We start from the raw sequence: 15,000 nt of genomic DNA, 5'->3' as shown, positions 1-15,000 counted from the left end.
AGACAAAGCTCGACCCTAAACCGCGCCAAGTACGGAGGGAACAGCGCGGCTAAGGGCTCGAAACAAACCCTGAACCGCGCCAAGTACGAAAGGAACGGCGCGCAGTAGGGGTTTAAAACAAAGCTGGTCCCAAAATCGCGCCAAGTACGAAAGGAACAGCGCGGTCGAGACTCGGAAGAAAAAGCTTTCAAAGTGTCGTAGCACGATGCACACTGCTGTTCGTGTGGAACAAACGTGACTACCGTGCTGTACGGTGGAGTTCTGTGCGCAAAAGCGGCGCGTGTGTTTCTAAGCACCACAGCGTTGTGTCAAAAAAGAGGTGCCTGAGAGAAACGCATGCGACTGCCGTGCTTTGCGGCATAGCACCGTGCGCAAAAACGGTGCGCATGCAAGAGGTGTCAGAGCTAGCGAACTTGTGCCACGAGCAACAGGTCACTAAAAGCCTATAGATGACGGTGTTGGAGGAAAAGAAAAATATCGAGAAAGCACTGCGGTGTGCCGTGCGTAGGGACGGGCGCGCGTGCCACATGCCGCCGAAATATGGGTGTCGGAGAAAACAGAGTGCCGCGCGTAACGAGGGGCGCGCGTGTTACAGAGAGATATGCCCAAACGCATGAAAGTGTACGCAGGTGTCCTAAGGCAGTTTTTTTTTTTTTTTCCTCATTTTGATGTCGCCCCGGCTGACGCGGTTTTCGTTTTTCCGTGCCGCCCCGGCTGACGCGGTTTTCGTTTTTCCGTGCCGCCCCGGCTGACGCAGTTTTTGCGCCGCCCCGGCTGACGCGGTTTTTGCGCCGCCCCGGCTGACGCGGTTTTCGCGCCGCCCCGGCTGACGCGGTTTTCGCGCCGCCCCGGCTGACGCGGTTTTTGCGTCGCCCCGGCTGACGCGGTTCGGACTTTGCACTTTTTGGCTCACCCCGGCTGGCGGCCCACTCACTCGATCGCCAGGTCTGTTTGCCCCGGTGGTTCCACCGCCAGGCTTAAGCGCGAACTTTTTTTGTTTGTTTTCTTTTGATTAAGCGCAAGCTTTTTTCTTTGTTTTCTTTTGATTAAGCGCGGGCTTTTTTCTTTGTTTTTTTTTTTATTTCGCCCCGGCAGACGCGGTTTTTGCGCCGCCCCGGCTGACGCGGTTTTTGCCGCCCCGGCTGACGCAGTTCGGACTTAGCACTTTTCGGCTGTGCCTGGCTGGCGGCCCACTCACTCGATCGCCATGTCTGTTTGCCACAGTTTTCCCGGTGGTGCCGCACCCGGGCTCGCCCCGGCTGACGCAGTTTTCGCGCCGCCCCGGCTGACGCGGTTTCGTGCCGCCCCGGCAGACGCGGTTTTCGCGCCGCCCCGGCTGACGCGGTTTCGTGCCGCCCCGGCAGACGCAGTTCGGACTTAGCACTTTTCGGCTGTGCCTGGCTGGCGGCCCACTCACTCAATCGCCATGTCTGTTTGCCACAGTTTTCCCGGTGGTGCCGCACCCGGGCTCGCCCCGGCTGACGCAGTTTTCGCGCCGCCCCGGCTGACGCGGTTTCGTGCCGCCCCGGCAGACGCGGTTTTCGCGCCGCCCCGGCTGACGCGGTATCGTGCCGCCCCGGCAGACGCAGTTCGGACTTAGCACTTTTCGGCTGTGCCTGGCTGGCGGCCCACTCACTCGATCGCCATGTCTGTTTGCCACAGTTTTCCCGGTGGTGCCGCACCCGGGCTCGCCCCGGCAGACGCGTTTTTTTTTTCTTTCGCCCCGGCTGACGCAGTTTTCGCGCCGCCCCGGCTGACGCGGTTTCGTGCCGCCCCGGCAGACGCGGTTTTTTGCGCCGCCCCGGCTGACGCGGTTTTTGCCGCCCCGGCTGACGCAGTTCGGACTTAGCACTTTTCGGCTGTGCCTGGCTGGCGGCCCACTCACTCGATCGCCATGTCTGTTTGCCACAGTTTTCCCGGTGGTGCCGCACCCGGGCTCGCCCCGGCTGACGCAGTTTTCGCGCCGCCCCGGCTGACGCGGTTTCGTGCCGCCCCGGCAGACGCGGTTTTCGCGCCGCCCCGGCTGACGCGGTTTCGTGCCGCCCCGGCAGACGCAGTTCGGACTTAGCACTTTTCGGCTGTGCCTGGCTGGCGGCCCACTCACTCGATCGCCATGTCTGTTTGCCACAGTTTTCCCGGTGGTGCCGCACCCGGGCTCGCCCCGGCTGACGCAGTTTTCGCGCCGCCCCGGCTGACGCGGTTTCGTGCCGCCCCGGCAGACGCGGTTTTCGCGCCGCCCCGGCTGACGCGGTTTCGTGCCGCCCCGGCAGACGCAGTTCGGACTTAGCACTTTTCGGCTGTGCCTGGCTGGCGGCCCACTCACTCGATCGCCATGTCTGTTTGCCACAGTTTTCCCGGTGGTGCCGCACCCGGGCTCGCCCCGGCAGACGCGTTTTTTTTTTTCTTTCGCCCCGGCTGACGCAGTTTTCGCGCCGCCCCGGCTGACGCGGTTTCGTGCCGCCCCGGCAGACGCGGTTTTTTTGCGCCGCCCCGGCTGACGCGGTTTTTGCCGCCCCGGCTGACGCAGTTCGGACTTGGCACTTTTTGGCTGAGCCTGGCTGGTGGCCCACTCACTCGATCGCCATGTCTGTTAGCCACAGTTTTCCCGGTGGTGCCGCACCCGGGCTCGCCCCGGCTGACGCAGTTTTCGCGCCGCCCCGGCAGACGCGGTTTTCGCGCCGCCCCGGCTGACGCGGTTTTTGCCGCCCCGGCTGACGCAGTTCGGACTTGGCACTTTTTGGGCTGAGCCTGGCTGGCGGCCCACTCACTCGATCGCCATGTCTGTTTGCCACAGTCTTCCCGGTGGTGCCGCACCCGGGCTCGCCCCGGCAGACGCGTTTTTTTTTTCTTTCGCCCCGGCAGACGTGGTTCCCCCCCCCCCCCTTTTCGCTCGCCCCGGCTGACGAGGTTTTCGCGCCGCCCCGGCTGACGCAGTTTTCGCGCCGCCCCGGCTGACGCGGTTTCGTGCCGCCCCGGCTGACGCGGTTTTCGCGCCGCCCCGGCTGACGCGGTTTTTGCGTCGCCCCGGCTGACACGGTTCGGACTTTGCACTTTTCGGCTGTGCCTGGCTGGCGGCCCACTCACTCGATCGCCATGTCTGTTTGCCACAGTTTTCCCGGTGGTGCCGCACCCGGGCTCGCCCCGGCTGACGCAGTTTTCGCGCCGCCCCGGCTGACGCGGTTTCGTGCCGCCCCGGCAGACGCGGTTTTCGCGCCGCCCCGGCTGACGCGGTTTCGTGCCGCCCCGGCAGACGCAGTTCGGACTTAGCACTTTTCGGCTGTGCCTGGCTGGCGGCCCACTCACTCGATCGCCATGTCTGTTTGCCACAGTTTTCCCGGTGGTGCCGCACCCGGGCTCGCCCCGGCTGACGCAGTTTTCGCGCCGCCCCGGCTGACGCGGTTTCGTGCCGCCCCGGCAGACGCGGTTTTCGCGCCGCCCCGGCTGACGCGGTTTCGTGCCGCCCCGGCAGACGCAGTTCGGACTTAGCACTTTTCGGCTGTGCCTGGCTGGCGGCCCACTCACTCGATCGCCATGTCTGTTTGCCACAGTTTTCCCGGTGGTGCCGCACCCGGGCTCGCCCCGGCAGACGCGTTTTTTTTTTTTTCTTTCGCCCCGGCTGACGCAGTTTTCGCGCCGCCCCGGCTGACGCGGTTTCGTGCCGCCCCGGCTGACGCGGTTTTTTGCGCCGCCCCGGCTGACGCGGTTTTTGCCGCCCCGGCTGACGCAGTTCGGACTTAGCACTTTTCGGCTGTGCCTGGCTGGCGGCCCACTCACTCGATCGCCATGTCTGTTTGCCACAGTTTTCCCGGTGGTGCCGCACCCGGGCTCGCCCCGGCTGACGCAGTTTTCGCGCCGCCCCGGCTGACGCGGTTTCGTGCCGCCCCGGCAGACGCGGTTTTCGCGCCGCCCCGGCTGACGCGGTTTCGTGCCGCCCCGGCAGACGCAGTTCGGACTTAGCACTTTTCGGCTGTGCCTGGCTGGCGGCCCACTCACTCGATCGCCATGTCTGTTTGCCACAGTTTTCCCGGTGGTGCCGCACCCGGGCTCGCCCCGGCTGACGCAGTTTTCGCGCCGCCCCGGCTGACGCGGTTTCGTGCCGCCCCGGCAGACGCGGTTTTCGCGCCGCCCCGGCTGACGCGGTTTCGTGCCGCCCCGGCAGACGCAGTTCGGACTTAGCACTTTTCGGCTGTGCCTGGCTGGCGGCCCACTCACTCGATCGCCATGTCTGTTTGCCACAGTTTTCCCGGTGGTGCCGCACCCGGGCTCGCCCCGGCAGACGCGTTTTTTTTTTCTTTCGCCCCGGCTGACGCAGTTTTCGCGCCGCCCCGGCTGACGCGGTTTCGTGCCGCCCCGGCAGACGCGGTTTTTTTGCGCCGCCCCGGCTGACGCGGTTTTTGCCGCCCCGGCTGACGCAGTTCGGACTTGGCACTTTTTGGCTGAGCCTGGCTGGTGGCCCACTCACTCGATCGCCATGTCTGTTAGCCACAGTTTTCCCGGTGGTGCCGCACCCGGGCTCGCCCCGGCTGACGCAGTTTTCGCGCCGCCCCGGCAGACGCGGTTTTCGCGCCGCCCCGGCTGACGCGGTTTTTGCCGCCCCGGCTGACGCAGTTCGGACTTGGCACTTTTTGGGCTGAGCCTGGCTGGCGGCCCACTCACTCGATCGCCATGTCTGTTTGCCACAGTCTTCCCGGTGGTGCCGCACCCGGGCTCGCCCCGGCAGACGCGTTTTTTTTTTCTTTCGCCCCGGCAGACGTGGTTCCCCCCCCCCCTTTTCGCTCGCCCCGGCTGACGAGGTTTTCGCGCCGCCCCGGCTGACGCAGTTTTCGCGCCGCCCCGGCTGACGCGGTTTCGTGCCGCCCCGGCTGACGCGGTTTTCGCGCCGCCCCGGCTGACGCGGTTTTTGCGTCGCCCCGGCTGACACGGTTCGGACTTTGCACTTTTCGGCTGTGCCTGGCTGGCGGCCCACTCACTCGATCGCCATGTCTGTTTGCCACAGTTTTCCCGGTGGTGCCGCACCCGGGCTTGCCCCGGCAGACGCGTTTTTTTTTTTTCTTTTCGCCCCGGCTGACGCAGTTTTCGCCCCGCCCCGGCTGACGCGGTTTCGTGCCGCCCCGGCAGACGCGGTTTTTTGCGCCGCCCCGGCTGACGCGGTTTTTGCCGCCCCGGCTGACGCAGTTCGGACTTTGCACTTTTTGGCTGAGCCTGGCTGGCGGCCCACTCACTCGATCGCCATGTCTGTTTGCCACAGTTTTCCCGGTGGTGCCGCACCCGGGCTCGCCCCGGCAGACGCGTTTTTTTTTCCTTCGCCCCGGCAGACGTGGTTCCCCCCCCCCCCTCCGTCTTTCTTTTTGTTTTTTTTTTTCGCCGCGGCTGAAGAGGATTTTTCGGTGCCTCGACGCCCCGGTAGTCGCGGTTTTTCCGTTTCCGCACGGCCCCGGCTGACGCTGCTCGGTCACAGTCGCCTTTTGTGAGGATTGCAGACTTCTTGAGCGCGGGTGTTTTTTTTTTTGTTGTTGTTGTTGTTTATTACGCATTCGCTCCAGCAGACGCTGTTTAGACTTTTTGTTTCCTCTTTTATCCTGCGACGAGGTGACGAGGTTTATTCGGTGCCCCGCCGCCCCGGCTGAAGTGATTTTTCCTGTCCCGTGCCGCCCCGGCTGACGCGGTTGGGACTTCGCGTTTGTTCGGCCGCCACGGGTTTTGGCGCACTCGCTCGGTTGCTTGTTGTTGCCACTTGTTGCGAACCCAGGTTTCTTGAGCGAGCGCGGGCGTTTTTTCTTCCTTTCTTTCTTTGTTCTATGTGTTAGCGAATCGGCCTTTAATATCACACGAGGACTCACAACCAACAATTTTCAGTTTGAAGTGTAAAAAATCTGCAGGTGTTGACGTAACTGACTTGCCCCGTACCCTTGAGTACATCCATGAAGTTCTCGTAGTACTACTAAATCGCATTATTCCAAGTGGAGAAATTCCCATAAACTTGCAAACCTCTACACGAAAATCGGTGCGCGTGATAAAGTTGAAAATTATCGTCCGATATCAAATGTGCCTTCTATAACACAAATTCTAGGAAAAAAAAAAAAAAACACTTGTTCGCCGTTTTCTGCGCCGTGACTGGCAGCACTCCGGCGAAGCGAAACGGGGTCGATTCGAGCACGATATCGGCGTCTTTCGACGTGCTCGCCGGCGACCGTCGCACGAGTACGTCGCACGAGCGCGTCTGCCGGGGCGCCGTTTGCGAAGCCGACGCAAAAGTGGGAACCGCCGCTCGGATGATCGCCGCTTTCGGCAGAGTGAGTGTTGGCACTCCGGGGAAGCGAAACAGCGTGAATGCGCCCACGAAATCGGCGTATTTTGAAGTGCCCGCCGGCGACCGTCGCACGAGTACGGTAAACCGCGTCAGCCGGGGCGTAGTTCGGGACGCCGACGAAAAAGTGGGAAGCGCAACTCGGATCTTCGCCGTTTTTGCAGGAGTGAGTGGCGGCCCTCCTGCGAGACCAAGAAGCATCGATTCGTGCACGAATTCGGCGCCTTTCGACGTGATCGCCGGCGACCGTCGCTCGAGTAGGGCAAACCGCGTCTGCCGGGGCGGGCTTCGGGACGCCGATGCGAAAGTGGGAAACGCTGCTCGGATGTTCGCCGTTTTTGGCCGAGTGAGTGCTGGCACTCGGGCGAAGCCAAACGGGGCCGATTACGGCACGATATCGGCGTCTTTCGACGTGCCCGGCGGCGACCGTCGCACGAGTACGGTAAACCGCGTCAGCCCGGGCGGAGTTCGGGACGCCGATGCGAAAGTGGAGAACGCCGCTCGGATCTTCGCCGTTTTTGGAGGAGTGAGTGGCGGCACTCCGGAGAAGCCAAGGAGCGCCAATTAGCGCACGATATCGGCGTCTTTCGACGCGCTCGCCGGCGACCGTCGAACGAGTAGGGCAAACCGCGTCTGCCGGGGCGGGGTTTACGACGCCGACGCAAAAGTGGGAACCGCCGCTCGGATGTTGGCCGTTTTTGGCAGAGTGAGTGCTGGCACACCGGCGACGCGAAAGAGCGCGAAAGCGCCCACGAAAGTGGCGTATTTGGACGTGCTTGACGGCGACCGCTGCAGGAGTACGAAAAACCACGTCAGCCGGGGCGAGCGACCCACGGCGGTCTGGGTGCTTATCGCTGCTATTATAGGGGCACCCCGGCAGACGCAGAAAAAAAAAATTTTTTTTCGACCTTCTTTTTTGCTGGTCGAGCTCGGGTAACCCAGGTCGCAATGGGAGCCGCGCACGAAAGCGGCGTCGCGAGACGCGTTCGCGGTCGCTAGTCGCACGAGCTCGGCAACCGCGTCAGCCGGCGCGGAGTTCGGGATGCCGACGGCTAAGTGGGTACCGCTGCTCGGATGTTCGCCGTTTTTGGCCGAGTGAGTGCTGGCACTCCGGCGAAGCGAAACGGGGCCGATTCGGGCACGATATCGGCGTATTTCGACGTGCTCGCCGGCGACCGTCGCACGAGTACGGCAAAGCGCGTCTGCCGGGGCGAGGTTTGCGATGCCGACGAAAAAGTGGGAAGCGCCGCTCGGATCTTCGCCGTTTTTGCAGGAGTGAGTGGCGGCCCTCCTGCGAGACCAAGAAGCATCGACTCGCGCACGATATCGGTGTCTTTCGACGTGCCCGCCGGCCACCGCCGCACGAGTACGGCAAACCGCGTATGCCGGGGCGGGGTTGGCGACGCCGACGCAAAAGTGGGAACCGCCACTAGGATGTTCGCCGTTTTTGGCAGAGTGAGTGCTGGCACACCGGCGACGCGAAAGAGCGCGAAAGCGCCCACGAAAGTGGCGTATTTGGACGTGCTTGACGGCGACCGCTGCAGGAGTACGAAAAACCACGTCAGCCGGGGCGAGCGACCCACGGCGGTCTGGGTGCTTATCGCTGCTATTATAGGGGCACCCCGGCAGACGCAGAAAAAAAAAATTTTTTTTCGACCTTCTTTTTTGCTGGTCGAGCTCGGGTAACCCAGGTCGCAATGGGAGCCGCGCACGAAAGCGGCGTCGCGAGACGCGTTCGCGGTCGCTAGTCGCACGAGCTCGGCAACCGCGTCAGCCGGCGCGGAGTTCGGGATGCCGACGGCTAAGTGGGTACCGCTGCTCGGATGTTCGCCGTTTTTGGCCGAGTGAGTGCTGGCACTCCGGCGAAGCGAAACGGGGCCGATTCGGGCACGATATCGGCGTATTTCGACGTGCTCGCCGGCGACCGTCGCACGAGTACGGCAAAGCGCGTCTGCCGGGGCGAGGTTTGCGATGCCGACGAAAAAGTGGGAAGCGCCGCTCGGATCTTCGCCGTTTTTGCAGGAGTGAGTGGCGGCCCTCCTGCGAGACCAAGAAGCATCGACTCGCGCACGATATCGGTGTCTTTCGACGTGCCCGCCGGCCACCGCCGCACGAGTACGGCAAACCGCGTATGCCGGGGCGGGGTTGGCGACGCCGACGCAAAAGTGGGAACCGCCACTAGGATGTTCGCCGTTTTTGGCAGAGTGAGTGCTGGCACTCCGGCGAAGCGAAAGAGCGCGAATGCGCCCACGAAAGTGGCGTGTTTGGACGTGCTTGACGACGACCACCGCAGGAAAACGAAAAACCACGTCAGCCGGGGCGAGCGACCCATGGCGGTCTGGGTGCTTATCGCTGCTATTATAGGGGCACCCCGGCAGACGCAAAAAAAAAAAAAATTTTTTTTCGACATTCTTTCTTGCTCGTCGACCTCGGGTGACCCAGGTCGCAGTGGGAGCCGCGCACGAAAGCGGCGTCGCGAGACGGCTTCGCGGTCGCTAGTCGCACGAGCTCGGCAACCGCGTCTGCCGGGGCGGAGTTCGGGACGCCGACGGCTAAGTGGGAACCGCCGCTCGGATGTTCGCCGTTTGTGGCCGAGTGAGTGCTGGCACTCCGGCGAAGCCAAACGGGGCCGATTCCGGCACGATATCGGCGTCTTTCTACGTGCTCGCCGGCGACCGTCGCACGAGTACGGCAAAGTGCGTCTGCCGGGGCGGGGTTTGCGACGCGTACGCAATAGTGAGAACCGTCGCTCGGATGTTCGTCGTCTTTCGCCGAGCCAGTGCTGGCACTCCGGCGAAGCCGAACGGAGCCGATTCGGGCACGATATCGGCGTCTTTCCACGTGCTCGCCGGCGACCGTCGCACGAGTACGGTAAACCGCGTCAGCCGGGGCGGAGTTCGGGACGCCGATGCGAAAGTGGGAAGCGCCGCTCGGATCTTCGCCGTTTTTGGAGGAGTCAGTGGCGGCACTCCGGTGAAGCCAAGGTGCGCCAATTCGCGCACGATATCGGCGTCTTTCGACGTGCCCGCCGGCCACCGTCGCACGAGTACGGCAAACCTCGTCTGCCGGGGCGGGGTTTGCGACGCCGACGCAAAAGTGGGAACCGCCGCTCGGATGTTCGCCGTTTTTGGCAGAGTGAGTGCTGGCACTCCGGCGAAGCGAAAGAGCGTGAATGCGCCCACGAAAGTAGCGTATTTGGACGTGCTTGACGGCGACCGCCGCAGGAGTACGAAAAACCACGTCAGCCGGGGCGAGCGACCCACGGCGGTCTGGGTGCTTATCGCTGCTATTATAGGGGCACCCCGGCAGACGCAGAAAGAAAAAAAAAAAATGGGGACATGGCGTGCGTCACCGTGCGGCTTCGCAGCGTTGCCGAAGTCGCCGAGCCCTTCGACTGAGCCGAACGGCGGACAGGGAACGTTGGTCGGCCGTTCTAACCTGTCGGTGCCACGCCGAGACGTCGTTAAGGAAAACCGCGTCGTGGGCCTCTACGACGCCGTCGAGTCGTTGTACGTTTGGTGTCCAGCGTGTCGGCGGCGAGTAGCGGACACGTCGTTCACGACTTCGGTCTTTCGCAGTCGACGCGAACTTGCGGAGAGTCGTGGTGCCTCACGTTTTCGGCAGAAACCGCGGCGGAATTTTCCCGTGCGTGCGCGCACGACCTCGGTGCTGTGCCGTCAGCGTAGTGTTGCACAAACTTGTGGCCTACCCAAGGTGCGGTACGTTTGCGGCCGTATCCTCGGTGGGAATTTCGTGAGTAGGGTCGCAAATTCTACGACCTCGGCGGGTTTGAGAGCGACGTAGACTTGTGGCACGCTCAACGTGCCACACGTTTCGGGGCACACCCGCGGTGAAATTTTCTCGAGTACGCTCGTATTAGTGCCCAAGGAGGTCTGGGTACTTATCGCTGCTATTATGTCGGGGTTCTCGTGAGCGGCGTACGCGAAAGCGACCGGGTGTCTGATATGCGGCGGGCTTCGGCCTCGTCAAGCGTGTCCTCGGGTCTGCTCCAGGGGAATCCACGGCAGTCGTCTGCAGCCTCATCCGCTTGATGCGTTAGGGGCTGGTTGTCGGACGGTGCCGTTTTACCACGATATCGAGGTGTGTTCCGTGTCGTCCTCGGGCGATTCAGATGCGAAAGCGCCGAAGACGCGGGCGTGACCCGTCGTCTGGCGGCTTTGCAGTCTCGGCTCCGTTGCTAGTTCCGGCCGGTCCACCGACAGTGCAGCGGGCTTGGGCAACCCGCACGGCGCGACCGAGTCGATGCAACGAAAAAGAGCGAGCATGAACGTGCTTCTTGCCGCACGGCTCCCACTCGTCTTTCGGGAAGGTTGTGCCGTAGCGAGCTCGAACGCCGTCATCTCGGAGTGCAAAATAAGCGTGTTGGGGCGCCTGAAGGTGGCCTCCGCCGCACACAGACTGCGTCCGGCCCGCCGAAGGCGAGGACGGACGCGCAGTCGAACGATTACCTGGTTGATCCTGCCAGTAATCATATGCTTGTCTCAAAGATTAAGCCATGCATGTCTAAGTACATGCCGAAATAAGGCGAAACCGCGAATGGCTCATTAAATCAGTTATGGTTCCTTAGATCGTTTCTTCCTACTTGGATAACTGTGGCAATTCTAGAGCTAATACATGCAGTGAGCCTGGAGCCCTTTGGGTAACGGGTGCTTTTATTAGACCAAGATCGATCGGGTTTCGGCCCGTATTGTGTGGTGACTCTGGATAACTTTGTGCTGATCGCATGGCCACGAGCCGGCGACGTTTCTTTCAAGTGTCTGCCTTATCAACTTTCGATGGTAGGTTACTTGCTTACCATGGTTGTTACGGGTAACGGAGAATCAGGGTTCGATTCCGGAGAGGGAGCCTGAGAAACGGCTACCACATCCAAGGAAGGCAGCAGGCGCGCAAATTACCCACTCCCGGCACGGGGAGGTAGTGACGAAAAATAACAATACGGGACTCTTTTGAGGCCCCGTAATTGAAATGAGTACACTCTAAATCCTTTAACGAGGATCAATTGGAGGGCAAGTCTGGTGCCAGCAGCCGCGGTAATTCCAGCTCCAATAGCGTATACTAAAGCTGCTGCGGTTAAAAAGCTCGTAGTTGGATCTCAGTTCCAGACGAGTAGTGCATCTACCCGATGCGACGGCTCGGACTGAACATCATGCCGGTTCTTTCTTGGTGCACTTCATTGTGTGCCTCGAGATGGCCGGTGCTTTTACTTTGAAAAAATTAGAGTGCTCAACGCAGGCGAGTCGCCTGAATAAACTTGCATGGAATAATAGAACAAGACCTCGTTTCTGTTCTGTTGGTTTTTGGAATACGAGGTAATGATTAAGAGGGACGGACGGGGGCATTCGTATTGCGGCGCTAGAGGTGAAATTCTTGGACCGTCGCAAGACGAACTACTGCGAAAGCATTTGCCAAGAATGTTTTCATTGATCAAGAACGAAAGTCAGAGGTTCGAAGGCGATCAGATACCGCCCTAGTTCTGACCATAAACGATGCCAACCAGCGATCCGCCTGAGTTACTCAAATGACTCGGCGGGCAGCTTCCGGGAAACCAAAGTATTTGGGTTCCGGGGGAAGTATGGTTGCAAAGCTGAAACTTAAAGGAATTGACGGAAGGGCACCACCAGGAGTGGAGCCTGCGGCTTAATTTGACTCAACACGGGAAAACTTACCCGGCCCGGACACTGGGAGGATTGACAGATTGAGAGCTCTTTCTTGATTCGGTGGATGGTGGTGCATGGCCGTTCTTAGTTGGTGGAGCGATTTGTCTGGTTAATTCCGATAACGAACGAGACTCTAGCCTATTAAATAGGTGCGGGGTTCCCAGCACCTTACAACCTTCTTAGAGGGACAAGCGGCTCCTAGCCGCACGAAACAGAGCAATAACAGGTCTGTGATGCCCTTAGATGTCCGGGGCCGCACGCGCGCTACACTGAAGGAAGCAGCGTGTCTTTATCCCTGTCTGAAAAGACTGGGTAACCCGTGGAACTTCTTTCGTGATTGGGATAGGGGCTTGCAATTGTTCCCCTTGAACGAGGAATTCCCAGTAAGCGCGAGTCATAAGCTCGCGTTGATTACGTCCCTGCCCTTTGTACACACCGCCCGTCGCTACTACCGATTGAATGATTTAGTGAGGTCTTCGGACCGATGTCCGGCGCGGCCTTTCGGTTGCGCCGGTCTGTTGGAAAGATGACCAAACTTGATCATTTAGAGGAAGTAAAAGTCGTAACAAGGTTTCCGTAGGTGAACCTGCGGAAGGATCATTAACGGATTGTGAAGGGTGAGCGCCTCAGCTGCGTCTGCGCCCGACACTTTCTGCCGCTGACCCCGTTTGGACGCGGGGTCGGCTTTTCCCCACGGGGCTGCCTGAATGTGGAGCGGCACCCCGTGACAAATTGTTGCGCCCAGCGGACGCCAACACCGCGACCTTGGACGGTCGGCCAGGTGGCGGACGCGGGTACAAACGGCGCAACGCACTCATAGGTCGGCTTTCGACCCGCCACTGCACCGTGGCTCGAAGCGCTCGAAATGCGCGACCCGACCGCTGCGGGACCGCCTAGTACTGTAAACAGGAGCGGCGGAGCGCGAACGGCGAGTCGTGGTTACGTCGGTAGAAGGCGAGGCTGCGCGTTCCCGAAACGCCAGCCGAGTGCCCTCCCGACCGTTCGAGCGTGCAAGAACGAGACCCGACAATCGCGCGGCGACTGCCAAGTACGAGAGGAACGGCACAAGCGTCGGCGGTCGGTCAAGGAACTGGCGATGTGACGGGTCCGCTGTGCACCAGTGCATACCGTCCCGCCGTCCGCGGCAAGCGCCTCCGCGTCCTCGGGTGACGGAGGCTGCCGGTCGGTTCTTGCAGGCGAGGGATCTCGCTGGCACCGGTTCGCGTTGACGCGCGGCCGGTCATGGCACGGCGATGCGACGGCCGAGGTGCGCAGTACTCGATGGAGGAACCGCACGCTCCGATGACCGTCCCGCCCTCCGCGGCGTATGCGTACCGACCGTAATGGTTGCAGCAGCGCCGGCCGGCTTTTGAATTCGCCACACGAAACACGGTGCGAGATCGCGGTTAGGGGAGCGTCGACGTTGCCAGGCGTTTTGCTTGCTGCCGAGGGAAAGGCGGCACGGCCACGTCGCGCTCGTCGCGATTAGCGGGTCTGCGCGCTTTGGGAAGGTGCCGCAACGACTTGCCGAAAGAGGAAGCACGGAAGAACGAGGGACTTGGACGTCCCGACAATTGAACGCACTTGCGGCCAGGCCCTTGCTGGCTTCGTTCTTCCGCCTCGAGTAGGCTCGTACGCGGCTCCGGCGCCGAAAGTGGTCCTTGGCACCGACTTCGGTGGACGTGGGAAGTGCCGCGCAAGTACGGCGCGCCTGGCTCCACCTGTTGGCTAAAGTAGGCAGCCGGATCGGCATTTTGGTGTGCGGTGGCAAACCGTGGATGCGAAAAAAGCTTGTGCGATTTCGTGGAACAAAAAGCGGGGGTCCCCCTTTTTATGCGGAGGAGACCGACCCGCCTGCCGTGGTGAACCGCGACGCCACGGTAAAAACGGGAGAGGCTTGTCGATGGGACCGTGCATCCCGCGCTCCACGGAGGCCGGGAGGCGGCCGCCCGAGGAAATGTGTAGCCGTCGAGGCCCGCATCTGCGTGCACTCTTATCCAAATGGGTGTACCGCAGGCATTTTCTGGTTAGGCGGGCCAATGAGAGCGAGCACACAACGATACCTACGGGTCCGGCTTGGAGAACCGGCTTCGACGCCTCCCGAGTATTTATAGAGGGGTGGACCACGAAAGCACTCGCAAGTAGCGAAAGCGAAACGCCGTCCGAAACACACCGTTTGCTCGATTTGCGGCAGCCGAAAAAGGCGCGGCAGAGTTTTGGAGTCCAAGCGTGCGCTGAAAAGCGCCCTTCTTGGCCACTGTTTGGCCGAGTGCCAGAAACGTTTGGTTTTGACTGTACGGAATTGAACAAACACTTTTTCACGACTCTAAGCGGTGGATCACTCGGTTCTCGGGTCGATGAAGAACGCAGCCAGCTGCGAGACTTGGTGTGAATTGCAGGACACACTGAGCACTGATTCTTTGAACGCACATTGCGGCCTTGGGTCTTCCCTTGGCTTCGTCTGTCTGAGGGTCGGATCACATATCAAGAGAGCCTTCGGCGCACAAGGGAACGTGAGCCGTCGACTCGTTTTGACCGCGTCGGCAACACGGACAGCACGCTGAACACCTCACAGCGAGCGCCAACAGCGGCCACTCAAGGGCGAGACGGTGGCGACCGTCGTGCCAGAGCCCAACCGAAACGGGGGCGACCGACTGCATTGAGGATGTGGCACCTCGTTGAGACCGCCGCAGGACTTCGAGTCGGAAGGAAGCCTGCAGGGAAAGTGCGGTCGAGGTTGCGTACTCCTCTCTGCGACCGGGCGCGCAAGAGCTGCGAGAGCCACGGACGCGCAACTTTAACGCACGGTAAACACGAGGAGCGAAAGCCGGCCAGCAAAGCTTCTCCAGCCGTGCGCAAAGTGCGCGAGATCGCAGCCTTGCGTTGCGCTTGTTGCCCTCGAAGTAAGCAGGGTGTCCCGTAGACCGGGCGCTCGAACACGCTGCGGGGCCGTGCCTCCTCCAGGCTTTGCCGCGCGAACAGGGAACGTTCGCGCGCAAAGCGCAGGGAGGTGAG

General features: G+C 61.5%; 2 non-coding genes across 2 annotated transcripts; both read left to right on the top strand.

Annotated features, from left to right (window-relative positions):
- The first annotated feature begins 10,773 nt into the window (after window positions 1-10,773).
- LOC142792883 (small subunit ribosomal RNA) lies at window positions 10,774-12,588 on the top strand. Its single transcript, XR_012891275.1, has one exon. It is a non-coding gene; the product is annotated as a small subunit ribosomal RNA (ribosomal RNA).
- Window positions 12,589-14,307: 1,719 nt separating this feature from the next.
- LOC142792877 (5.8S ribosomal RNA) lies at window positions 14,308-14,460 on the top strand. The gene has a single exon (XR_012891269.1). It is a non-coding gene; the product is annotated as a 5.8S ribosomal RNA (ribosomal RNA).
- The last annotated feature ends 540 nt before the right edge of the window (window positions 14,461-15,000 follow it).

The sequence above is a fragment of the Rhipicephalus microplus genome, unplaced genomic scaffold (genome assembly GCF_043290135.1).
Source record: "Rhipicephalus microplus isolate Deutch F79 unplaced genomic scaffold, USDA_Rmic scaffold_257, whole genome shotgun sequence".
In the NCBI taxonomy this organism is placed as follows: domain Eukaryota; kingdom Metazoa; phylum Arthropoda; class Arachnida; order Ixodida; family Ixodidae; genus Rhipicephalus; species Rhipicephalus microplus.
This window is presented reverse-complemented; position numbering and strand designations above follow the sequence as displayed.